Source organism: Camelus dromedarius, chromosome 25 (assembly GCF_036321535.1).
Source record: "Camelus dromedarius isolate mCamDro1 chromosome 25, mCamDro1.pat, whole genome shotgun sequence".
Taxonomy (NCBI): Eukaryota; Metazoa; Chordata; class Mammalia; order Artiodactyla; family Camelidae; genus Camelus; species Camelus dromedarius.
In genome coordinates this window covers 8,665,257-8,690,820 of record NC_087460.1, presented here as the reverse complement: position 1 = coordinate 8,690,820, position 25,564 = coordinate 8,665,257, and the positions used below count along the sequence as shown (strand labels likewise).

At 40.5% G+C, this 25,564-nt stretch overlaps 1 protein-coding gene and 1 pseudogene across 1 annotated transcript in view; both read left to right on the top strand.

Annotated features, from left to right (window-relative positions):
• GRIN2B (glutamate ionotropic receptor NMDA type subunit 2B) overlaps positions 1-25,564 on the top strand; it is a 377,246-nt gene that overhangs the window by 59,296 nt on the left and 292,386 nt on the right. The window lies entirely within an intron of this gene.
• On the top strand, positions 1,124-16,313 carry LOC105096535 (zinc finger protein 280D-like; annotated as a pseudogene).

Here is a 25,564-nt window from a genome sequence, read left to right as displayed (position 1 = left end):
TGGGTGCCAGACACCTTGCACTTTGCCTGTCTCGTGTCTCTTGAACCTTCACTCCAACCCTAACAACTCTGACAAGAAGGTACAATGATTATCCTTGTCTTCCTGGTGCAGAACCTAAGACTCAGGGGCGAAATAACTTGCTCAAGGTTACACACTTAACACTACATGTTTTGCACCCTATAGCCTCCAGGCTGTGCCGCCACACATGCTTGGTAAATACCATCCACCTATCCGTCTCTTCCTTGATTCCTCAATGCAGTGAATGAGATATGTATGAAGTGCTTAAGATGGGCGGGCATCGTTAGAGGCACACGGTGCGGAAGGCATAGCTAATTAGACACGACGCCTTCCCAGCCAGGAGGGACCTTGCGCTCTAGTAGACAACATGTGTATGGAGGCTCAGTTCCTTGAACACCGCGTGCCCTGACTGTTTTTAACACAGAGTGTAAATGTGATTTTGCTGTGCCGTCCAGAATCCCTTCTGGAACAGGAGCACAGAGGAAGCTTAGGTAGGTAGGGCGGCAGACGAGTAGACAGACCGACAGAAAGACAGATGTGCATTGTGTCTCCCACTCTTCCACCAAGATGTGCAGAGAGGGAACAGGCCCTACAGATTCTGAGAGGGTGGTGTAGAGTGGCCTTCTGCAGGAGTGACCTTCTTTTAAGTTTTGATCATTATCTTAAAATTTTATAAAAAGCTCTATTTTTATTGAAGTGTAGTTGATTTACAATGTCGTGTTAGTTTCAGGTGTACAGCATAGTGATTCAGTTACATATATGTAGTATATATATATATATATATATCTATATATATATATATCTATATATATATATATATTTTCTTTTTCAGATTCTTTTCCATTATAGGTTTACAAGATACTGAATACAGTTCCCTGTGCTGTAGTCAGTCCTTGTTTATACTATTATATGTAGTAGTTTCTATCTGTGAATCCCAAACTCCAAATTTCTCCCTCCCCTTTCTTTCCCCTTTGGTAACTGTAAGTTTGTTTTCCATGTCTGTGAGTCTATTAAATTTTTATTTTAAAATGCCCTTTCCCCTATAACATTTCAATGATTGTTTTAGTATCAGAATTAACTCCTAAAGTAGACATGATTGAGGAAAATGGGGCTCAAGGATCTGTCCCGTGTTTCTCGGCAGTTTACAGAACCCCTGGTGACCTCGGGGGTTGGTATGTGTACTTTGATTCGAGAAGCGCGGAAGAGACTAATGCACGAGCCAAAGTTCACAGGAGCCTCCTTAGATATTTTGAATGGAAAGTGGTTTAATACTAGGAATTCGAGGTTTACAGAACCTTTGAAAGGCTGGGGGAGTGAGGGCCAGGAAAGCCCCATTCGGGAAGAAGGTAAGTGCAGGGACTGCAGCAAAGCACGTGGGTGATCCTCAGGAGACGCCTGGTGTCCTAGGCAAACCGGCTTTGCCGCGTGCCAACACCTGCGGACTTGCTTCCGCCTGCACCGGGGGCAGAGTGGCGCCTCTTTCTTCTCTGCTTTCCCCGTCTCACTCTCGCCTCTCACTGGTGGAATCGAACAGAAACTTACTGGCAAGGGCATCCAGGAAAGGAAGTTTCTAGGCTCTAGAGCCCTGGCATGCAGAGGAGAGCTTAGAGGGGTGAGAACGATGCTGAGGATCAACAAGCAATATCCTCACTGTATGTAATGAGAACCAGACATTTGGCCTAGGCTGGGGCTGTATTCATTCCTCTTTTTCCCACTACTCTCCTGCTCCGTAAGCCTTCTCCTGGTGCAGCTCGAAGTGCCAGGGAACGAGGTTTCCCTGAAGCACAACCACGTTGAGGAGATTTAGTTTATTGACTTTTTTCCTTTTCTATTTCACTTTTCTACTTTCCACCGTCTTGGTTCTCCCGTTCCCTTCTTTCAGGGAGGAGACGGGCTGTTAGTCCCAGGATTGTGTGTGAATTCCTCTGGGGTTTCTTACCATCGGCGGCCTCTTCAGAGATAAGCTCTTTAGGGAAGACAGGAGGTGAAAAGCTGAATTGATTGAAAGGGTTTATAGGGTTTTCCTCTGTAGGAATGTGATTTCCTCCTGTGGGGAAGGGAGGTAAATGCAACATCAGTGATCTCATTTTCGAGATGTTTCTGATATGAACCCAAAGAAGAAGGTCTATTTTCTTTTAGTCCCTGAGGTCCCAACTGCCCTCAGAATGGGGAGTCTTTCCAAGGAGACTTTCTCTTCTTTAGCTCCCAACTTTCAAGCAAGATCTTGGCCAAAAGCTTTTGTTGGCTCATTTTGATACTTCCCTACCATTTTATAACTGAACACCACTATTTTTTTTTTTAACTCAAATGAATTAAGTTGATAGACTGTCTTAAAAGACTGTATCACATTAAAAAAAATTATTGCTAGAGTTGTCATTAAGCCTGTAAGAAAAAGAAACCATATGGCCTCTACCTGGCATCTTTCACGTCAGGCAGGGCCATTGTTTCCAAAACGTTGGGACCATTCCAAATGAGTGTATTAGAGAATGTTAGTTCAGAAAAGAGTTTGAATTTTAGAAAAGTTGTGAGAGAAACAAATTTATGAGTGAGTGTTTCTTTGGAATAGTTTGAATGGAATCTATGAAGAATAGTAGTTTATAATCTTAAACTTCGCTTTGTTTGCTTTCTGTATGGATTGTATATTAGGACTCATAGAACTATAAACTCTAATCTACATTCAGAAGGTCACCAAGTATGAAATTTTGAACATAGACACTCCAACTGTAGAAGACTGAAGGTCTACATGCCTATTTGTGGGAAGGTTTGGTTATATGCATGCTAATACATTGAATTCAGGCAGGTAAATGTAGAGATTTTGGGTTCTGTACATGGAAGAAAAGGAACTCAGGCTCATTGTGGGAACTTCCCAGAACAGAGGTTTGGAAGCAGGTAAACCTCTCTTATTAGCTGGAGTTAGAAGTCCTCTTACTCCTTTTGAGAACAAGTGAGGTATTAAATAAGTGAAATAAATAAAAATAAGTTAGCTGGACTGCCAGTAGTTTTGAGTGGGTGGAAAGACTGAGAAGGATCTGGAGAAAGAAAGCTGACGCTCAAGCTGATTGTTCCAAAAAGAGATCATAGGAGGGCAAGACGAAGGAATCCTCTTCCAGCTTTATTTTGATAAAGTCATTCACCTTGGAGCTACAAATCCTGTCTGAAAAAAGGAGACCCCAATTTCGTAATAGGTAGTCTGTGAATCAGTTATCCCCAGGCTTTTCGAGGAGCGAGCAAGTAACCATCCTAATTTTACTGTATTTTCTCTCCCCTTAATCGACGTCTCATGGCAGAAAATGCAAGGGCCCGGGGCTTGGTCAGTGCTGTTTGTGACTGATCATTAGGCCAGGGATGAGAAACCAGGGGTTTTGATAGCTGTGTGGACATTTCCTTTAACATAACCAGATTCCAGACCATGAGACTCCTATTATGAATCAATTGCATGATATTTCTCAGATTCCACTGAACCAAGATTTATGGACTGCTGTTTTCCATATGCTTTCACTTATATCATTGCATTTAACCTTCCTAGCAATCTTGTGAGATATTACTATTCCCCTTTTACAGATTAGAAAATTGAGGTTCAGAGGAGTTTGGAGACTTGTCTTTTTAAGTGTACACGAGGGGAAAGGGTAGACTTGACGTATCAAGAGCTAAGTCTGATGGTTGGCTGTCTGATGGCAGGTCCAGTGCGTTTCTCACAGTGCTGCCCTACTTGGTTCCCATTTCTGGGGACCTGAATTCTATCATTGATGTTGCCAGCTGACCACTGTGATGTCTTTATTTGGGAAAATCCACCCAGCGTGGCCAGGAAGCCTGGTGAGGTGACCTAATTTATAAGAAGATACAGAAAAAACCCTACCCCCAAATCTGATATTTTTCTATTATCCAGAATAATAAGAAGCAGAAAGAAGCATTTTTGTATATATTGAAATTGTCACTTAAAATGAGGTATTGTCACATAGTGGAGCAGATAATTTTCATCCAACAGTTATAGGCTAGTTTTGAATATATATTTACCTGTAATATTATATAGTTTCCTGTGAATATTCTAGCTTCTTCTGCACTTTGGGGTAAATGTACCTTCTTAAAATGTGGTCTCCTAAAAAAAGCATAGCTTAGAAGATCAATTTTAAGAATTTAATGTCATGCCAGAAAAATTTCCAGCTAGTCCACATTTACCTGGGGCATCGCTGTCTCCTTTTTCTTCTTCTGCATCATTCTGTTGTCCTGTACTTTCCTGCTGCTTTTAGCCTCCTGACATTGCCTCTCATTAAATTAACTGTCATCTAACATCTCTTCTCTGGTTTTAAGTACCACTGCACTTCCCAGCACAGCCAGCCCACCCTGTGGTCTCTAGCTACCTCTAAAGTCTTTGGGCCATTATCCTTGGGGAGCTGGCTACCTGCGGCAGCAGTGGAGGGTCTTTTCCAAGAAACAGCAAACACCACTCACATAGATGGCGGGTTGCTGGGGCTTTGTACAGAAGCAGCAGCAGCCTTGATTTATAGGATCATGGGATTTGGTTAGCAGGACCGGATTTGGAGCCTTTTCATAATGGGGTGTGACCAAGAGGAACAGGATGTTCTTGGACTGGTGGCTTGAATGTAGAAGAGGGCCAAGGGGGCCAGGAAAGAGTAGGAAGACTGAGAGGCTCCAAAATGAACATGGGGCCACCTCTCGGGCTCGCCCCCAGTGTAGAAGGCTTGTTCGCCCCGTGCTTTTGTTCTCTTCTGGAAGCATAGCTCCCCCTTTCCCATCCTTGGGTGGCTATCCATTCTTCAGTCCCAGCTCAAAGACTACCTCTTGGGAAAGCCTTCCTTGACTTTCCCTGTGGCATGTGCTGCTCCATTGCCTGTGTTCCCAGGCAGCTTGTGTGGACCGTGCACCTTCTGTGTAGCCCTTACTTGTTTACAGATCTGTCTCTAACTGAACTTGGAGCCCCCCCGTCACCTGTGTCTTCCTGGCATGTGGTAAAGGCTCGGTAGATATTTATCAAACGAGCAGATGGGCCTTCCCTCCCACCCCCCACCTTCTCTTACTTGGGCCAGGTTGTTTTGTTTCGTTTTGGTTCTGTCTGAGGCAAGTGGCTGAGAACAATCCACACAGCACGTTGAATACCCTGAGTAAAGGTCATGAAACAATGCAGGGTTCACACGTTCTAAACAAGAGGATGAATCTTGTCTCAATCCCTTCGGGCCAATCTCACTTTGGCAAAGATGATAATTTGTGTAGGGTATCAAACCTAACAAACTTTCTGATTTAAAGTAAAAGCTAACTTAATATTTATTGCTTCTTGGAATCTGATCTTGGCAAGATTAATGTAAAAAATACTGTGAAGTAAGGAAATTCTTGCGGGGTTTTGACTGAGTGAAACTGAAATGCCAGGGATCTCATTTTCGAAAAGGTCCCTGGCATTTTGCCCTGCATCCTCAGTCGGGGCACAGGCTTTTTATCATGGCCTGAAAGCTCTGCCCTTTGGTAAGATACCCCACAGAGTGATCCCCCTGCAAGGAAGACCCTCGGTGACTATTAAAAGGATAGCTGAAATTTACATACATTCCCCCAAATGCAGGGAACCAGGGCAATGCTGATTTTATTTGCATGTTAAAAGCAAGTCTTCTGGTTGCCTAGTGATTGGAGGGGCATTAGAAATAGCCATTGAGTGACCTCATTTTCCTACTCCCCCAGGCCAGCCTTGGTGAGGTAGCAAAGTCCACACACAGATAGGCAGCCAGGTGGACAGAAGGCTCAGACGTCTTGCTCAGAAGAGCCGCTGGAGTTAGCACTTTGGCAACAACATGGGAGTGGGTCTAAGGCTGTGTTGTCCAGTACAGGATACAGTAGCCCCAGGTCATATTTACATTGAAATTAATTAAACTTAAACGAAATACACATTCAGTTTCTCAGTTGCTGAGCTGCGTTTCAAGTGCTTAGTGGCCACATGTGGCTGCTGTGGTAGACGCCATGTCTGTAAAATGCCATCATTGCAGGAAGTACTACCGGGCAGTGCTGCTCCAAGGACCCAGAAGCCTACAGCGTTACATCGGCAAGATACCTGACTTTTCCAGAATGGCCAGGAACAGTCCCAGGAGGCACAGCTTAAAATAGAGAGGGAGGACAGCAGATGGTCTGCCTGTGGCCAGGGGTTGGGTGATGCCCTTGGGTACCACTAGCAGGTTTGAAAAGAGCTAGTGGAGAGAGAGGAAACGGATTGGTTCAGACCCAAGTTGAAATCTAACTACGTTTTTGTGTGACTGACGCATGCCAGGACCTATGTTGGTGCTTTCGCCTTGGTTGCCTTATTTCTGCCTCTAAGACAGTGGCCACTTGCCTGCATTTCACAGATGAGAAAACGGAGGCATTAAATGACATGTAGAAGGCCTCATGGTAGCAGGGTCCAAGTTGGAATCTGATGCTTCTAATTCTTACGTTCAGTGCTTTTCTGGCTTTAGGGGTAGGGAGAGGGAATGGGGTACAAGTGGGCAAAGAACCAGTAGTTCAAAGGGGAGACATTTATTTTAAGAAGTCAGCCCGTGGCTCCACCCACTAGTCCCTTGGAGCCTGCTTAGTGCTTAACCACTTGCTCATGGCCTGTTGTCCAGGACTGTTGCTGAGCTGGATTTTTCTTCCACGGGAAGCTTAATAAATGGGATGAGGATCTGCTGAATCTAGAATCAGAGATGAAAATACGTGAATCACAATGATAATAATAATAATTAGGTAGTCAGGACTCTTCAGTCTGCCAGATACTGCTCTGAGCATTTTGCAAAAGTTGACTGATTTAATCCTTATGACTACCCTTTGAAGTAGACCCTGTTTTTACCCCTATTTTATAGATGAAGAAACCGAGATTCGGAGAGAGAGAGTAAACTGTCTAAAAAATACACAGTGAGGGCGTGGCATCTTAGAAACCAGTATCTCCATTTGTGGCCATCTCAGATGGCCTTGGGGCAAGCAGGGTGATGTGTGTTTGCAGTGCCCAGTGGAAGGCGGTCAGAAACAGTGGGGAACCCACCTGCACGCCCAGCCCAGGGCTTCATATTTGCATTAAACAGCCGCGGTGACACGTTGGTGAGGCCTGGCCAGAGCTCACCTGCAGGTGGCACACTGCAGAGTGCTCATTTTTCAGGCGCTGAAGCAGAGGCCTAAAGGATGAAAATGCCTCCCCCAGTGCCTCAGAGAGCAAGCAGCAGCGCCAGCTGTCCAGGACCCCTTATAAGCCTTTCCCTGCCTCTAGCACTACAATCTGATTGCTTCTTTGGGTAGCTGGTTCTCAAAGGGGACACTGTGGAAGTTTCTGGAGGCTCTCTGTGTGAGTCACAATACACAACCGTCTTCCGTCATCCATTTCACTCCAGCCATTCCACGTGTGTCGGGTTGTGTGGGAGCAGGGCTGATATCGGAAGGACATTAAGGGGTTGAATTAGAAGATTCTAGTCTTTAAAACCACGTCTTAATGCTAATCTCCGCCTGTGCTTTAATGAGATTTTTGCTTCAGAAAAGACAAGGAAATGTGGTAAACATAGCTCTGACGGGACTAAAGATATCTGTGGGTCCTGCACGCAGGCCATGTGGACTCTGCGTATGGAATTTGTATCCTTTCTACACGGGCTCTTGGATACCTGCTGCCTCTGTTACTCTTGCCTCCAGTGGGAGGTGGAGGGCGCCATCATTTCTGTCTGAGGGGAGGACTGAGGACTGAGGTGAGATGTTACCTAGCCCATGGGGGCACTGGGCTGCGATTCTGGCCTCAGGACCAGGAGCCTGCCTACCTCCTCTTCTAAGCAGAGACCAGGAGGAGGCACCCAGGGGTCTGTAAGGGGCATGCTGACCCTCCTATTCTTCTGTGTCTTGCTTCCTTGTGTCAGGGGGCACATGGAGCTGACACTTGAATTGCACGTTGCAAAATGCACATGCATTGACTTCTCCCAAATAAACCCGGGAAGGATATTATATTCAGCCCCATCTTACAGATGAGGAAACATAGTTTGAACCCAGCACCCCCAAATCCTGAGGCCATGCTGCTTCTGCACTACACCCTGATTGTTAGGGAGGCAGTGCCGGTTCACACACCACCTTAAATCCGGGCCGCCTTAATTTGGCCACACCCTTGTCCTGCGCCCACAAGCCCACAGCCATGAGCAAGAGGCTGTACCTCTCCTGAAAGTTCTGTGCTCTCTGGAACCTTAACGGAGGTTTCCCACCAGTTACATTAAATGCGGAGCTTCGCTATGTAGCTTAACAGGAGCACTAATTCCTTCCTAGCATTGCTCGCGAATCATCTCCTTTAAATGCTGACCATGTGAAGATTAATTCACTCTCTCCTCTCGCTTTATGTCCCACTCGTTTCCTCCTTTCTTCTTCTCTGACCTCTGATCATCTCCCCTCTCTTTTGCTTTTCTCTTTCTTTTGTTTCTCTGTGAGTGGTGAGAGACCCCAGCTGGTTCCCGTGCTCGCAGGGAGGGGAGCACTAAGGAGCCCCCCCCCCCCCACCTCGCCAGTGCAGCGGAGGGAGGGGCGGGCTGCCGGTTACTGACTTGGTTAATTCTGCTCCCTGTCGCCCCTGCCCCTGGCCCTGTGTGTCCTGTTGAGGGCTGTTTTCATTCTCAGCCTGCTTGCCCCGCACCCAAGGTGTGGCAGAGCTTTGCCAGATGGCTTGCGTGGTCAACCCTGTCATTTTCCCACTAAAAGCTTTCTTCATGAGATGAGGTTCAAACCACCCCCCCCCCAAAAAAAAACAAAAACAAAACAGAGAAGGAGGAGAGTGAAAGAAGCCAAAGCGACCAGGCACTTGAACAGCCTCCTCCGTGTGTCTGCAGCTCCCCCTCCTGCAAGGGAGGGGCCGCAGCGGCTGGCCCCGGCCTGCTGTGGTTGTGGCGCTGCCGTGCGCGCTGGGAACAAGAGCCTCCGGAATTGATTAGGAGTCCCGATAAAGGGAGAGAGAAGAGACCATCTTCCTGCAAAGCCATGGAAGATAAGGGGCCCTCCAGAAAGCCAGAAGATAGGATTTTGATTTATTGCCTGCGGCGAGCAGGTAGCCAAGGAGAACTGTGTAAAGAATAATAAGTATTGACACAAACTCTACAGAGGTTGTGGGTTGGTACCTATTTTCCAGGCCGTGAGGTCAGAGCAGACTTCGGAGGTGAATCCACTTTCCTCCCCTTCTCTCTGCCTCAAACTTTACCAGACCCTTGGTGTCAAGACAGGGAACCCCATCCTTTCCTAAAGTCCCCGCAAGTCTGAACCACCTATGTGACCCTGCATTCATTCTGATACTTTAAAATATCGTTTTATTCTGCTTTAGGCACATTATCTCTTATTTTTTTCTTATAAATTCTGGGTAAATGTTAGTGATACAAAAAGGAAGGTGATGCTTGAACTAGCTCCATAAGGGGAGAAAGAAAGGGCGGCCCTTCAGCAGGCATTAAGGTGTGGAGATGTGAAAAGGAGTAAGAGATTTGAGAGCCTTCAAGTCAAGGGCAGTAGGTTTGGAGTAGAAAGGTTCCTGAGGGGTTGTGCCCTAAGAGGAGAGTGAAAATCTATGAAAGATGCAAACCGCTAAGATCATTTTATGTCACGCGAAGGGATTAATTCAAACTATATCCTGCGACCTATGGGAAAACACTGAAGAATCTTTAAACAGAGGAGTGACACGGTGAACCTTATGTTTTACAAAAAAAAATTCTTTAGGAGATGGTGTGCAGAAGGATTGCTCAGAGAGGTGAGGCCTTCACGGCGATCCCGGCCGGAAAAGATGAAGGTCTGATCCAGAGCAGCGGCAGGGAGAAGAGATGGAAGGAGGACTCGGGGGGCCAAAGGATTAGCTACGGACAGGAGAGGGCTGCACCTTCTCTGGGATGAGAAAGGAGGGAGAGAGAAGGCTGCTTGTTGCTGGAATAATGATGTCTGGGTGTTTCTCCCTTTTCATCCAACAAGTCCAGTTTCGTTTTCATCCCTTCACCTAACACCAGAGCACTGTAATGACATTGATTCTTGTAAATAGTCTCCGGCAGAACTTTGGGGGTGTTTATTTGTGTGTCCTATCAGTTTTATAAGACTCTTAAGCCCTTCAAAGAGGGCACACGATGTATTTATCCATCTATTCTGTGCAGCATTCAGCACACCAGGGAGACTTAGTAAGTATTTAATAATAATAAGATCTAAGCCCAGGAGCATGATTGTATTTGTCAGTGAAGGAATAAGTAGGTTTGGAAGCAGTTTGTCCAAGTTTAAACTTCATAAGAAAAATCTCAACTATTTGAACTGGAACATATTAAAATCCATTTCCGAAATACAGTATAAATGGCTTCTGCTGTTGGTTTTCCTAGGGAAATATTTTTAGTTGCCTTAATTGGAGATTGTTTCTTAGACTATAGGAGGTGGTATTTCTTTGTTGTTCAATAATCTCTGGCAATCAATCAATCTGTCTTTAGGAACAAGAGCTTTTCACAAAGCTGGTTTCTCAGGTCCCTATTCTCATCGCTGATGTTTTAGATAAATCAGAAGAGCCACCGTTAGTTTGTCTCTTGTTTGCAACATCCTTTTCTCTCTCGTATTTGTTCCTTGTCACATTTATCTTTATTATTCCTGGGAAGTCCTCCAACCTTACGGCCCTCTTGTTTGCCTCTTTCTTCCTGAGTCTCTCTAGTCTCTGTCCCAGTTTAGTGACCAGTAGTATGGCAGCCGTCAGGCCGCTGGAGTCGGTGTATCTTCACAGCACGTCCATGGTGGGCGCTGTGCCCCAGCCTGTTACGATGCATCCAGTTCCTCTCTTTCCCTGAGACTTTGATAAGCCTGATCAAAAAGGTTTACTGGATTTAAGAACAAAGCTCGTCATTTCCTGCCCTCCCCTTATGTCTGGACTCCACATCACTAGGACACAGCGCATAGCCATTGCCCTGTGGAGGGTTATTATTACTGGCCATCACAGTAAGCTTCCGACCTCCCAGTGTTGAACCCAGGTAGTCCCAATCAAAGATAAGTTCTCATGAGCAGGTCCTGTTCCTCTTTATCTATAGCCAGTCGTGAGTTTTCATGTGGTTTCTACACACATGAGAAGTTGTTAAGTCAGCTTCAAAGGAAGGTTTGTGGATCATGGCCTGCTTGTGCTGTGGAGTTTGGAGCTCCAAAATTTGGACCTTCCTGCTGCCCAAGGATCAGTGGGTTTGATCCACTTCAGGAAAGTAGAAGGAGAGAAGGAAGGATCTTTACGTCGCTTTCCTGGAGGCTGCCCTTGTTTCTGGGTGCGAACCAGTGCCCGTTTATACTAAACACGGCGCACACGCAGCCCCAGGGCCCCTCCTTCTGACCGCTTCTTCCACTACTTACCAAGCATTTCTAGCTTCCATGAAAGTGGTTCTTCTCTTCTGGAGTAGTGTGCTTTGTGTGTGTACTTTTCAGGCCACTTTGAATGTCCTTTCTTCCATTCCAGGCAATTACTGAATACACTAGGGTGCACTTTGTGAATGGTCTCAAGCAAGGGGACATGACTTGAAACAAGTCATATTAAAAACAAAGCAAAACAAAAGAAAACTGTGGAAGGCAGTGGTGGTATGTCACCTGTAGGAGGGGATCGGGGCAGGACGTGACAATTTTCAAGTGTTTGAAATGTGGTCATATGGAAGGGGATTAAAGTTGCTCTTTGTCTCCCCAAGGAGCAGAACTAGGTGTAAAGTAAAGGGAGACAGAGTTCAATTCATGGTAATGAAGGATTTTAGAGTGTGATAGTTAAGAATTTTTGCATTGGAATCAAGCTTCTTGAGTTTAAATCCACCATCTGCCAGGTACTAGACATACAAACTTAGGTAAATTTTACCTCTTCTAATCTTAAATTCTTCGTTCATTAAATGGGGTTAATATTAGTATCTTTTTCATGACTTTCTATGATTATCTGATAACATGATACCAGTTTAATGCTCTCACCACGATGCATAATGAGTGCTTGATAATGCTGGCGGTTATTAACAGTCTGAACTGTCTCAAGAACAGGTTTAACAGCAGTTTCCAGCATCTCCTATTACAATTGGGCATTTTAATTTTTTCCTTTTCAAATCTGGAATTCTTTAGAATATTTGTGTGTGGTTTTCTTATTTTTTTTCTTGGTGAAGGGAGTTGATGGTGTCCGGGAGGAAAAAGTTTTCCTCTACCCTTCTATGTTCTTCTGGCTGGTCTAAGAATGAAATTGAGATGAGGCAGATTAATAGGAGAAAATCAGACAAAAGTTGAACAGCATGTATACATAAGAGAGACCCAGGAAAACTGAGTAACTTGCCAAATGGCCAAAACCCTCACCTTAAAAACTAGCTCCAGCTAAAGACACAGGAGGATGTTGATGGTAGTGGTTTGGGATCTCAAAGGGGAGGAAGGCAACTGACATGAAAATGGAAAAGCAATTGTTTAGTAAATAAATGTTTTCTGTGCCATGAAGAGACTATGGGACGGAATGGACTCTGATCTGTAGGCCTTGCCTGGAGTTTCCCCCACCACCTTTAGCCCATATTCTTTGCAGGTATCTCTGGTGATAGCTCTATTCAGGGAACAGACCTTCTCTCTAAATTCTTTTAGGCAGTCAAGAGGAAGTTCAAAGTTTCTTCCTGAGTCTTTTGAACCTTGCTTGTTTTGGGCTTGAAATAATCTGCATGCTACACAGACATTTTGGGGTGGCAAATTTTGCTCCCCTACGGTGGAGAACTGAGAAGGCTTAGCATCCAGAAAAATTTCCATGGCACAGGTATTTCTGTGATGTTTAGGAAGAGGGAAGTATACAGTGTTATGAATTCAGGATAACTGGAGCATGGGGTAGGGTGGATGAAGATGCCATTCTGACCTGGCAAAAGTTGAATTAGATTTTTTTTTTTAAACAAAGAAATGAAGTTTTAGGATTTAAAAATATCTGACACATTTCTAAGCAAGGCATTCATGGGCAGTAATAAATAAAATGCCATTCATGCACACTTTTTTTTTAAAGGAAAGAATACATTGTTTTATCTTTTTAGAAACATTGAAATAATAAAGTGTTTAAGTTTTGAGTCCTTGTTTAGGCACTTAAAAATTGAGGTATAACATACACATAGTTAAGTGAACAAATCTCAAGTGTCCAGCTCGATGATTTTTATATGTGTATAGACCCACATAATCATCACACAGATAAAGATATAAAACATTACCATCATGCCACAGAGTTCCCTCATGCCCCTTTCCAGTCAGTACCACCCCCAGTAGTGATGTAACCAGTATTCAGGTTTCTGTCAAGTCTTAGATGAGTTTTGCTGGTTCTTGAACTCCACATAAAGGAAATCAGGCAATATGTACTCTTGTGTCTGGTGGCTTCTGCTTAACGTTTTGTCTGTGAAATTCTTTTGTGTTGTTGCATGTAACTAGCTTATGCAAAAAGCTTATTTCTAAATGGTTTTCCATTATTACAAATAAATCTTTGGAAGAAATGTGAGGCTGGAAGGAGTTGTACACCACTTCATGCCCATGCTCTGTGATTTACCAATGATGCATCTGACACTAAATGACGTTAAGTAACTTGCATAGTTAACTAATGACCAAGTAATGTGGTAGGTTGTATTTTCACATAGATAAATCTGTTGCAAATTTTATTCTTAGTAAGAACCGTGTATATAGTGTCTGAATTATACAGAACATTTGAATTATTTAAAATTACAAATTACTATGCTGCAAATTAATCCTATTCACTATTGGACTGGCTTCTTTGGTTGTATACACATTTTGACAATGACATTTGGAACAGCTTATTCTGATTGTCCAGATAAGGAAATCATTGTCATCATGCCCATTTACAAAGTTGTAAAGCCATCTACACATAGTACAACAAGATGGAATTGACTTTGCCAGACTAAAGCTTAACCCATATATCCCTCTCTCCTGCTCTCACTTTCTCCTGTGTGTATGCACAAACACAAAAAACACACATACTCACAAGCACACTTACAGCAGACCATGTGAAAACCATGCATTTCCTGGGATTTTACCATTTATCTCCATATTGGTAAGTAGATAGTCATCTTTCAACAACAGTGCTGTTCCTGAGACTCGAAATGCTGTTCTTGGAATTGATCAAATGTAGTGAAACTGTATAATAAGGGGATGGGAGGAGATGGAAGGGGGGTTGAGAATTGCCTTGCAGTGCGCAGTGCACTTTAAGCTTTGATACCAGAGAACAGGAGGTATGGCTCAGAGTGCCTGTGGATTTGTGTAGTTAGGAGGCCAAGATGAAACATGTTAAGTGACAGGAGTACAAAGAAATGGCACTTCATCTCTGGGAATATGGCAGTCTGGCCATTCAGCCTAACCCTCTGGCTAAAAACAAATTAAAATACTGAATAAAAAGAATGTTGTCTTAAAAGCATCAAAATGTTATAAGAAAATGAGTAATCAGGGGATTGCAGTCCAAGAGAGAGAAAAGCATTTGGAGCTCCATTTACCCAGTGGTATTTGCTGATCCAGGAAATAGAGCTGCAATTTTGATGGCCCCATAGGAGAGGGCAGAAAACTAAGCTTGGAACTCAGTTCAAATGGGGACCCTGGGGAAACCCTACCATATTAAGGTGAGATCTCTGAACCAGAAATACCTGCTTTACATCCCCAGGCAAGTCTAGGGAGAGCTGCTTTGAGGAGCAGAAGGAGGTGGGAGGTGGGGAAGTGAAAGAAACCTGTCGCTGAAGACTTGTAACCAGAGGGCTCTCAGCCCAGCAGAGTACTTTCAACGCGTATTTGCATAAATGGACAGTCGAGAACCCTCCAGCAGGAAATTCAGTTAGAGGTGGTTCTGGGTTCCTAGTACTCTTATGCACCTGGCAAAAGCAAATGTAAAATTTGGGGAGAAGCCACCTTCATCCTAAGACTCCTGGGAACTACCTCCTCCCCTCCACTTTCAAGGGTAGTGAGCAGTACTTGCAGTGGTAACTAGCACGCAACAAATCCAGCACGACCAGAAGAAAGTTGCAGAGACAGACCAGCAAAATCTGCAGACTTTAGAATCATTAGACAAGACATTGGGAAAGAACTATGGTTACTGGATTAAAAGAAGAAAAGGACAAGCTGAAAACTATCTCCAGGAAACAATGACGTATAAAAGGTGTTCTACAAGATTTGTGAAAGGACTAACTAGAAATCTGGGGATTACTGCTGGCGAGCAGGCAGGGACCCACTGCTGTGCAGGACCCTGGCCTTAACGGGCTGCTGGCATGGGGCGGGCATCGCAGCCTTGGAGCCGGGGGGGGGGGGGGGGGGGGAGCGCCTGCGCCGCCGAGCACGCCCCGCGCGGCTTCCCGGCCTCCCACGCTGGACAGGAGCCCGGGTCCCGCGGGCGGACCGGGGCCTTCCCATGATGCCCCGCGCCGCCGCTCCTCGGGGGCCCCGCCCCGCCCCCGTGGCCTCGCCACCGGCTTCGCGGCGGGATTCCCGGGAGTCACTGGAATATTCTTTTTAGGTGTCGCCCCCCACTTCTTTTTTAAAATACAGTTTTTAAAGATTTCACTCCATTTACAGTTATTACAAAACTGCCGTCTAGTTTTTACCTAGACCTCCTTTTCTCCCTCTTTCTCTGCCCCTTCTGGGCCCTAGTCAAGTGGATCCGCTCTGCTCACAGTTCTGTTGCTGGGACCTGCGAATTAAACTGTTAGAAGACCACTTAACAGGAGAGAAGGGAGGACAACTGAGATGTAACTCGCCGCCGCCTTGTCTGGACTCACGAGTATTTAGGTGGCAGTTTGCTGAAAGCCAGCTCTGCCACTGGATGGGCGACACCAATTTTCACCAAAAAATTATTCAAAAATGGCACAACTCTTGATGGCGTGTGAAGAAGAGCTGGAACCTCGGCAGAAGGAAGTAGAAGAATGTGAGTATGATGATGAAGATGAGCCAGTCTTGGTTGGAGAGAGATCGAGTTTAGAGCCCACAATTTCAGATATTTCGAACAAGGTAAATCCCCGCTCATATGCAGGGGAATAAAGAATAGTGCACCCAGTGGAGATATTACTGCTGCTTTCAAGCCTACCAGTCAGCATTACGTGAACTCAAGATCAAATCCAGTGGCTGCCTAAAAACTTTCATCCTGAATCTACATCTTCAGAGAGTTCTGCGGTTGCTCAGCCTTTGTCTAAATCTGTAAGTATTTCTGAAACTACACAGTCATCTTAGGGGCCTATTGGATATTATTTACCAGTATCTGCAGTACCCAGTTATACTTCTGGCCTATCACGGGTAGTCATCCAGTAGAAGCATAGGTGGCCTCAGAAAATGTCGCCATCATTACAATAGCTCAACCAGGAACTAACCACCAACTGGTTCATAAATTAGGTCATATGCTTAAATTAAATAGATGCAGCATTGAAAACTGCCATCAAAACTTGAATCCAAGTATAATCAGTAATGAATATTGCATAATGATAAACTATTTAAGATTATAAACCAGACCAAGTGTTCTTAGTTTTAATTGGGAAAATTGTTGATATGCTATTGTAGCCTTTAATTCTGAAAATATACCTTCATAGGTTAGTTTAAAAAAAATCACCTTAAAAAGTAATGTTTAATGGTAATAGTTAATATTTATTAATCTGATAATATTTGTAAGGTGTTGTGTTAATTGCTATGCATGAATTAATCTCATTTAATTCTTAAATTTTCCTATGAAGTAAGCACTATTATTATTCTTGCTTTTTTTTAGTTGAGGAAATTGAGGCTCACAGGGGTTAAATAATTCACTCAAGGTCACACAGCTGGCAAATGATAGATCTGGGATTTCAATACAGATTAACACATTGTTTATATGTATCTGCATACATCCATACATATATGTTGCATATAACTGTATACTCTTTAAAAAAAATGGAAGTATTGCCTTAGTGTAATAGTTTTCAAAGTGTAGTCTTTAGTCCCTTGGCATTCTCCTGAGACTCTCTCATGGGTTTGGGAGTCAACACTATTGTACTAATAATATATAGATACTATTTGCCTTTTTTTTTTTTTAACCATGTTGACATTTGCACTGATGATGCAAAGGCAGTGATGGGTAAACTGCTAATGCCTTCATATAAATCAAGACGGTGGTACCAAGCTGTGCTAGTAGTTTTTGTATTAGTCATCACCATGCATTCACAATAAAAAATAGTCCAATAATACTCAGTTTCTTTGATGAGGTATTATAATGTTATTAATTTTGTTAATTTTTACCTTTGAATATGTGTTTTTAAAAATTTTTAACATTCTAATTTTTCTATTGAAGTAGATTCAGTTACAGTGTTGTCAATTTCTGGTGTACTGCGCAATGGCCTAGTCATGCACACACATACATATATTTGTTTTCCTTGAATATATGCTTTTAAAATATAGTTTGTGTGATGAAATGGACAGTGTCCTGAAGCACTTCTGTGGCTGAAGTATGATGGTTATCTTGAAGAAAAGCACTTGGTGATTGAGTTGTGAGCTAAACAACCCTCTTTTTAAAAACAGAAGACTATTTTTAGTTGAAAACAAAGAGATCCAGTGAGAACTTTTAGGGGGGAAAAAACCAAGACTGACAATAAAAACCTGATTTAGCAGGTTTACATATCGCTGAAGAGAGAATTCGTGGATTGGAAGAGCAGTAAGGAGACTTATCCAGAGGCAGCAGGGAGAGACCATGTCCACTATCTGTCTTGAGAAAAAGAAAATGTAGAAGAGGTTAAGATGCATGAAGGATAGAGTGAGAAGGTAAAAACCTTTTCTGCATATAACCAGAGTTCTAGGAGTGGTAAGGGGAGCTAGGTAGAAGCAATAGATTTGAAGAAAGAACGCCATGCATAAATCCCATGATTGCATCATAATGGTAAAAAGTTTAGTTTACCAGAAATATGTGATAATTTAACGTTTGCATATACCTAAAAACATGACCTTAAAATAGTTATATCTATCTATCTTGATCTGTTTATATTTATAAATTAATAGGTTTATAAGAAGAAAAATTAAATGTACGGATTCAAAGGGTATAATGAACACTAAGAAACACAAATAAATGTATTCTTTTTTTAAATATAAATGTATTCTTAATTTATATTTCAAAATGGTTTGTGCAGCAAACTTGTATCATGATATTACAGCAGAAAATAGACTACATAAGGAATATTTTGAAAGAAATTATAGACAAATGGTAAGTAACTATAAAGAAATGACCAGCAGACTAACTCCTGACTTCTCAACAGCAACAACAGAAGTCAGAAGATAGCGGGAACTTTATGTGCTGAAAGAACGTAACTGGTATCTTAGAATTTTATGCCTGCGACAATGTCTTTTAAGAACGAAAAAAGTTGTAAGAAGTAAGCAAAATGAAAACTAGAATTTTAGTCATTAGACCATCACTAAGGAACATTGTGAAGATAATACCTTAAGCAAAAGGAATATGAGCCCAAGACGAAAGGTCTTGAGATGCGATGCAAGATGCAGTGAAGCACAAGTAATGCATATGTGAATCTAAATGAATATTAACCCTGGACAGTACTAATAAAATTGACTAATAGTGATAAAATTAAAAATGGAAAAAGTATATGATAACAAAAGTATATAAATTAAGTAGTGAGGTTAATAGGGTTAAAATGTCAGAAGATTCTTATATTTTCTGAGAGAAGGGTAGTTATTAACTTTAAACTTCAGTAAATTAAGTAGACATGTTTAAATTCCTAGGATAACCACTAAAACAGAAACTGTGTAACTTAAATGATAACTTAAATAACTTAACTTAGCAGACATGAAATTAAACTAATAAGAATATTCAATCATATAAAAGAAGGCAAAGAAAGAGGAAATTAAAAAAAACACAGGAGAGGTGGAACAAATAGAAAATGCAAAATAAGATGGTAAATTTAAGCTCATTAATTAGAAACTAAAGATCTAATTAAAAATAATTATCAGATTGAATTAAAAATCTAATTATATGCTGTTTATAGGTGACATATCTAAAACATAAGGATACTGAAAGAATGAACATAAAAAGTTGGAAAAATAAATACCTTCCAATATTAACTGAAAGAACACTGATATGTTAATATTATACAAAATAGACTTTAGACAGATGGGTCATTTCAATGATTAAAATTTTAGTTTACTAGAAAGATACAAAACTTTTAGATAATATGAACTTTGTAACACAACGTCAAAATATATGATATAAAGGTTAATAGTTGCAGAAAGAGAAATAAAAGCATTCAGAATTATGATAGGAGATAAAAAAATACTTCCCCCAATCACTGATAGAAAAAGCCAACAAAAAATGAGTATGGATATAGAAGATTTGACCAGCATGATGAACAGACTTGCCTTAACAGATATATGCAAAACACTGCAGTAAAAATCTGCAGAATACAATTTTTTTTCCAAGCACATACGGAACATTTAAGAAATTGATCATTTACCAGAACTTCTCAGTAAATTTCAAAGGACTGAAATCAAGGTGAAAAAGAGCTTATTCTTTCTGATCATGTGCATTAAGCTAGAAATCAAGAACAAAAGGATAACTAGAAAATCTCATATATTTGGGATAAATAACTCGTGTTAAAGGAGAAGTCATAACAGAAGTTTAGAAAGTACTTTGGGTTAAACAGTAACAAAAATGCTACATATCAATACTTGTGGGATGCAGATAAAAGTGCTTAGAAGGAAATTTATGGTCTTTATAGTATGTATTTGAAAGAAAAGGACTAAAAATTGGTAAGCTAGACATTTGTCTCATGAAGTTAGATAAAGAGAAATAAAATAATCTAGAAGAGTGTAGAAGGAAGTAGATAATCAAAAATTTAAATGAAAGAAATGGATAATAAACATATAATATAGAGTATACACAAAGTCTAAAGATTTGTTTGAAAAAAATCTTACACATTTATAAATGTCTAGCAAGGCAAGAAAAAATGATAAAGGACACATAATCTAAGGAATCAAAAAGAGGCTAACACTATAAATGCTGCGTAAAAGGAAAAGATAAGTTATATAAAAACTATATACTTACGAATACAAAAATTTAGTTAAAATAGAAAAATTATTAGAAAATATAACTCACCAGTACTGATTCAGAAATAAGTAGAAAATCTAAAGATTATGATAATCTATAAAAACATTTAATTGGTAGTTAAAGAAATTTTCCTAAAGAGAGAATGCCAGAATTGATGGCTTCATTGGGAAGTTTTGTCAACCATTAACGGAAGAAAAATTTCACTCTTATGTAAAATCTTACAGAGAATTTAAGGAGATGACAATCCCTAGTTTTGTGTGCATGTGTGTGTTTTAAATGAGGCTTATACAGTCTCAATACCAAAACTCAGCAAGGAGGGGGGCACGATGAGAAAGACAAATTACAAGCCTATTGCACTCATGACATAGATGCAAATATTTAAAAAATGTACAGCAAATCCCAAATCCAACAGTCTTTGAAACCACTTCCAAATCATGACCAAGAATTTTCTCAGGAAAATAGGATTGGTTTGGTATTATAATGGCAATTAGCTTAATTCACCATATTAACGGATGAAGGGAGAAAATTATATCATTTCAGTAGATGCACTAAAAACGTTTGAAAATATTCAACATTTATTTATGATAATGATAAACCCTTAATAAACCAGATATAGGAGAGATTGTCTTCATTCCGAATAGTATGAAAAAAAAAAACCCTTATTCTGAAATAGTGTCTAAAGAAACCTATAACACACAAGATAATTGTGAAATATGGGAAGCATAAGACAAGAATGCACTGTATTGTCACTTTTACTCAGCACTGTATTCGTAGTCTTAGCCTGTGAAGTAAAGCGAGAAGGAAAGAAATTTTACAAATTAGAAAGGAAGAAAAAGCCCTATCATTTATTTTCAGATGATATGACTGTATATGCAGAAATAAAACATAATCCAAATACATTTGTTAAAGCTAATGAGAGTTTAATTAGCGTTGTAGTACAATAAAATATACAAAATCAATTACATTCTTAAGCGAGCAATAATTACAAATGAAAATTTTAAATATACCATTTATAATGCCGTCGAAAATATGACCTAGGAAAACATCTAACAAAAAATGCATCTACAAAGACCTCTCTGATGAATATAAAACATTATAAACTTAAATTGAGGGAGAGAGATACTATATTCACATATTGGAAGACTCTGCATTTTAACGATATTAACTCTCTCCCTCGTTAGTAAGCAGAGGAATACAAATTAAACACATAAATTGCCACTACACTCAACTGATTGACTAAAATATTATAAACAACACCAAATATTGATAAGAACGTAGATAAAGAGGAATATGTCTACACTGCTTTTGGGAGTGTAATTGCCCAATTGGAAAAATAATTTGGTATTACTTATTAAATTTAAAATATATAGAGGATAAGTTTGAAATTCATAATGTATGAAGTTCTCTTAAGAGTTTTACCTACCTGTGGGATTCAGAGTGGGTAGCTATCCCACAGGTAGGTAAAACTCTTAACAGAACTTCATACCTTATCATACCAGAATTCTTGGACAGGAGTCGATGTGGCAGAATAGCACCAAACTGGAATTGACCCAAAGGTCTTGCCTATATCCTAATATTGATAAATCAATTGAAATATAATCATAGAATGGAGCAGTATATAGCAATTAAGGTAAATGAGTCACAGCTGCACCCAACACCATGGCTAAATCTCACAAGTGTGATATGGAGTAAAAGAAGCAAAATGTGAAATAATGCACACGGTATGATTCTATTTATGTAATGTTACAGAGCAAACAGCTGAACCGTACTGCTTAGAGACGTGTCATTTGGTGAAAAGTAAGAAGGAAAGAAAGAAAATGATTATTATAATACTCAGTAGGGTGATAGTTTCCTCCACTGGTGAGGGACAAGGTTGTATCTAGGAAAGGACTCACAAGGTTTTGGGGTAGTTATGCTGTTCTTTGATTTGGGAGGTAGTCATGGGAGTGTTTACCTTAGAATTATTTGGAAGAGAGTATGTGAATATTTTTTGAACTTTAGGTATGTATATTCCACAATAATAAAGTAAGCCCTAAACTGCTTGTATTTCCTCAAGTGTATTTGAGAAGAAGTTATAGAAGGATATTTAAGAGGGGCATGAATAGATTCAACAATAGAGACAGAGAGAGATCCTTTTAGGATTGGAACGTCATGAAAACAGCATGGAAGACATGCCTGTCTGAGTCCTGTCAACAGTACTGGAGGGAAGTACTGTTAGGGAAAGGTGGGAATTTGGTGGGAAATAAGGATGTTATGTAAGTTCATGATAGATCATGGAAGATCTTCCTAGACTTGAAACTGTTTCAAATCATTCTTCAGTTTTAAAAAAAGCCATTCATAGATACATCGTCTTTTACAAAACATATCTGAGAATTTCTTGAAAGAAAACGTGACCAGTTATATCCCCATTGGCATCAGACAGAATAAGAAAAGTTTTCAACATCTTAACATGCTATTCTTTGTTTATGCCACCTAACAGGAAGTAGATTGTTGGCAAATCCCCCGTTTGATTTATTTAATTACAGATGAATCATTTGCTTTAATTAATTTTTTAGAAACTAATCATATCTAATATTTATAGATTTTTTAAATGTGTGTTTGGCACTTGTAATCACTATGCTATGTTGCACAGCAGAGCTGCTTAGGGCAAAAGTAAACACCCCTCTGGACATTCTTGCCTTTTTCATTTTCATTTGAATTGAACATGGCTTACGTAAGGCACCTGCCCAATTGCTCTGTGACTAAACTCTCTTCAGCTTGGCACTGACCCACTTACTTTTGTCAGGTCATAGTGTCTTGTCTTATTTCTACTGAATGTTATCCAGTCTTTTCTTTTTTTAAGGACTATTTTTCCATTTTAAAGATATATATACACATATCTCTAAAACAGAAAATACATATCATACGTAAAAATATATATTTTATATATAAGTTGTATATATGAATATATTTTGCTTTGGAAGTGTTAGGGGCCCTGAACAAGTTACTGTCATATGTCAGTTTAATTAATATGGTCTTGATTCCAAGGAAAATAATTCTTCCATAAAAGCTTAGGCCACTATCTAACAACACATAATCCTCAGTCAGTGGTGATATAGTAATAAGTAGCAGTAATAGTAGTAGTTATTATTTGCACTAGAGAGTATGCCAGGAAATGCAATGGGCAGACAACGAAAAACTGTATTTGTGTTCTGCCTCTTAGATTCCCTCCACTTCCAGCAAGTAGGATGATCTGGCCACATGGTGACCATGTAGTGGCAGCAGATTTTCCTCTGTGGTTAAAAGCACCAGCCTTTTAACAGGTTGGACTCAGGCGGGCCTGGCTGGGCTCGTGTCTTTACCCGGCCACTTAGTAGGTGTGTGCCTTTCGGCGAATAATAACAACTTCTCTCTAAAAAGCTCTAAATATTAAATGCAGTTCTGTGTACAAATGGCACAGCATAGTGGCTAACACATAATTATTTAATAAATATTTATTATTATTATTATCACTATCTAGGAGTAGTTCTATTGGTCAAGAGTATAAGGAGCTAGAAGTAATGGCTGGGAAACCCCCTCCATCTCAGCCTGACCCTGATGAGTCCCATTTGCAGCCTGTGGGTTTAGTTAGCTCAGAAAGGCGGGGAGAGCACCACGAGCAGCTCCTGTGGGTATTTATCCTCATTGTTTCCTTCCCGTCTCTCTGTGTCATTAAAAACAAGCTTTGTTTATATTTCCCTGTGCTATGCAGTGTAGTCTTGTTTTATCTATTCTACAATTTTGAAATCCTAGTCTATATATACAAGATCTTATGGTAGCTCACAGAGAAAGGAATGTGACAATGAATATATATATGTTCATGTATAATTGAAAAATTGTGCTCTACACTGGAATTTGACACAACATTGTAAAATGATTATAAATCAATAAAAAAAATTAAAAAAAAGAAAAACAAGCTTTGTTGGCAGAGCAAGTGCTGCTTTAAGGTGTTCTTTCTCTGCTATGAAGAGGATGGCAGTGGGAGGTGGGACGGGGAGGATGGGCAATTAGGGCCAAGTTATTTGTTTATTTTCATTGTGGTAAAATGCGCATAACATAAACTGTATCCTCTTAATCATTTTTAAGTGCGTAGTACAATAGTGTTAACTTTATGCTCATAGTTGTGCAACAGACCTCTAGAACTTTTTCATCTTGTAAGTTGAAATTCTGTGCCCATTGAACAACTCTCCTTTCTTCACTCCTCCCAGCCCCTGACAACTACCATTCTGTTTTCTGTTTCTAAGAGTTCGACTGCTTTAGGTACCTCATATAAGTAGAATCATGTGATATTTGTCTTTTTGCAGGTGGCTTATTTCACTTAGCATAATGTCCCCAAGGTTCATCCATATGATATTTCCTTAGTTTGGTAGATCCATTCGTTATTTTTTTTTTTGAGGAACTTCTGTACTGTTTTCCATAGGGACTGTACCATTTTACGTTCTTACTAACAGTGCACAAGGGTCCCAATTTCTCCGCGTCCTTGGCAACTCTAGTTTTTATTACTACTTTTAAAAATAATGGGTGTGGGGTGATATCCCATTGTGGTTTTGATTTGTATTTCCCTGATAATTAGAGATGTTGAACACTTTTTCATATGTTTGTTGGCCATCTGTGTATCATCTTTGGAGAAATGGCCATTCAGGTACTTTCTCCATTTTTTAATGGGTTATTTGTTTCGTTGTTGTTGTCAAGTTCTATATTCTTTATGTATTCTGGATATTACCCCTCACCAGATATGTATTTGTAAATGTTTTCTCCCATTCCATAGGTTGCCTTTCACTTTGTCAGTCGTTTCCTTTGCTGCACAGAAGTTTTAAAATTTGATGTAGTCCTATTTGTCTATTTTTGCTTTTGGTGTCGTGTCCAAGAAATCGTTACCAAATTGAATGCCATGAAGCTTTCCTCATATTTCTTTTAGAGGTTCTATGGTTTCAGGTCTTACATTTCTTTAATCCATTTTGAGTTAATTTTTGTATATGGTATAAGTTAAGGGTCCAACTTCCTCCTTTTCACGTGGATATCCAGTTTTTCCAGCCCCATTTGGCGAAAAGACTGTCCTTTCCTCAGTGTGTAGCCACTCTTATCAAAGATCAATTGGCTGTATAGGTGAGGATTTACTTCTGGGCTCTCTGTTCTGTTCCATTGGTCTTACATGTCTGTCTTTATGCCAATACCATACTGTTTTGGTTACAGTAGCTTTGTAATACATTTCAAAATCAGGAAGTGTGAGGCCTCCAGCTTTGTTTTTCTTTCCCAAGATTCCTTTGGCTATTCTGAGTCCTGCGAGATTCCATAAGAATTTTAATGTGATTTTTCTATATCTGCCAAAAAAAAAAAAAAGCCATTAGGATTTTGATAGGGATTGCATTGAGTCTGTAGATCCCTTTGGATAGTATGGGTATTTTTAAAATACTGTCTTTCAATTCATGAACATGGGATATCTTCCCATTTATTTGTGTTTTCTATAATTTCTTTAAGGAATATTTTGTAGCTTTCAGAGTACAAGTCTTTTGCCTTCTTGGCTAA